This window comes from Archocentrus centrarchus, chromosome 13, assembly GCF_007364275.1.
Source record: "Archocentrus centrarchus isolate MPI-CPG fArcCen1 chromosome 13, fArcCen1, whole genome shotgun sequence".
Lineage (NCBI taxonomy): Eukaryota > Metazoa > Chordata > Actinopteri > Cichliformes > Cichlidae > Archocentrus > Archocentrus centrarchus.
Window position 1 is genome coordinate 3,949,365 of NC_044358.1, and position 2,079 is coordinate 3,951,443.

The 2,079-nt window shown below is 47.1% G+C and overlaps 1 pseudogene; it reads left to right on the forward strand.

Moving 5' to 3' along the window:
* Positions 1-386: 386 nt before the first annotated feature.
* LOC115790050 (uncharacterized protein K02A2.6-like) lies at positions 387-1,732 on the forward strand (annotated as a pseudogene).
* Positions 1,733-2,079: the final 347 nt, after the last annotated feature.

The following is a 2,079-nucleotide window of genomic DNA, read 5'->3' on the forward strand; positions in this document are numbered from 1 at the left end:
ACGTCTTCAAAGGGAGAAAGGAGAGAGACTCTGGGAAAAATGGCACTGTTACACGTGCAAAGGCTTGGAATAGTTAACTGGTGTGAATTGGGAGTATTTTGCCCCTCTGGTTGATTTGTAACCTGTTCCTAGTGTATATATAGAATAGTAATGTGCCTGTAAAATATGATGAATAATGTGATCGCCTGGTACCTGCCCTAGCCCTCTTGTTTGTTTGGTTGTATGTTATTTTTCTACATCAAAATAAATAAAAAGTTTAAAAAAAAAAAAAAAAAAGGTTACCGCTCCCTCATGCCCCCAGTGAGAAACAAGGTGCAGTGGAGGTGTTCTACACGTCACAGTTGGACACATTGCCAGTCAGCAATGCCGAGATCAAGCGTCACACCATGTCGGATTCCACCCTGTCCCGTGTCATGGAAATGGTCACAACTGGTCGTTTTCCAGCTGCAAAGGACGCAGGTGAGCTGTCTCCCTATCTCCAGCGCCGCCATGATCTCACTGTGCAGCACGGATGCCTTATGTGGGGGTTGAGAGTGATTGTGCCACACAAACTGCGCCCCCGGGTGCTGACAGAGCTACACTCAGCACATCCAGGTGTAGTAAGGATGAAGAGCTTAGCTCGTAGCTACGTTTGGTGGCCCAGCATCGACTCCCAGATCGAGCACCAAGCAAAATCATGCCACTCATGTACACGAGTGCAGAAAAACCCTGGCCTAGCACCCTTACACCCGTGGATGTGGCCATCCAGTCCTTGGGAATGGATACATGTGGACTTTGCCGGTCCATTTGAAGGGCACATGTACCTGGTCATAGTGGACGCACACTCCAAATGGCCCGAGGTGCACATCATGGATAGCACCACATCCAGCAAAACCATCCAAGTGCTTAGGGGACTTTTTAGTCGCTATGGCATTCCACACAGTCTTGTAAGTGACAACGGCCCTCAGTTCTGCTCTGAAGAATTCAGCACGTTTCTGAAAGCCAATGGAGTCAAACACATTCGCTCAGCACCATACCACCCTGCCTCCAATGGCTTGGCAGAGCGATTTGTGCAAACCTTCAAGCACGCTCTGAAATCTTCCAGAGGAACTACACCAGTGCAGCAGCGTCTGGATACATTCCTCCTGACCTACCGTAACACCCCCCATGCAACAACCAAGGAACGCCCTGCAATGCTGTTCATCGGACGCAAGCTGCGTCTCGACTGGATTTCCTGAAACCAAGTATGGCTGGAACAGTGCACCAGTCACAAGAGGCTCAACAGCAACGACGCCAGCTACACTCTAAACAGAGACAGTTTGAACTTGGTGAGCCAGTGCTCGTGCGTGATTATAGGAGGGGGGAGGATAAGTGGACGCAAGCTGTGGTGATCGAGAAGACCGGACCAGTGTCCTACAAGGTACATGTGGGAACACAAGGGGTCTGGAAGCGTCATGTGGACCAGATGCTGACTCGGCCCGAGTCAGACCCACCAAAGACTGCAGGGAGTTTTCCTGTGAGTTGTCCGCTGTCACTTCCTCAGACAACCACACCTGACCCAAATACACCTCAACAGAAGGAGGATACTGATACAGTGCCACACACACCACATGCACCACCAAAAACACCCAAAACACTCAAGACACCACAGTCCCCAGAAATGACACACACAGAACATTCAGAGACAACAGGGACTGTACGACGATATCCTGTGAGGATCACACGTCCGCCGGTACGTTACAGGGATCAGTAAACTTAACAACCACAAAAAAAAAAAAAAAAAAAAAAAAAAGAGTTGAACAATGTTGACATTCCAAGATGTTGTAAAAAAAAAAAAAGAAAAGAAAAGTTGAAGAATGTTGTTAAATGGTTTTGAGTTTTGATATTTGAAGTGATTATAAGCCGTGACATAATGGTAAATGGACTAGTTCTTATATAGCGCTTTTCTACTCAGTCAGAGCACTCAAAGCGCTTATACAACACGTTTTTTACATTTACCCATGCACACCCATTCATACAAGCACTTCCATGTTTACTAAGCTAAGTGCTTTTTAATTATATAACATCCACACACATTCACACTCCGACGGAACGGTCGGA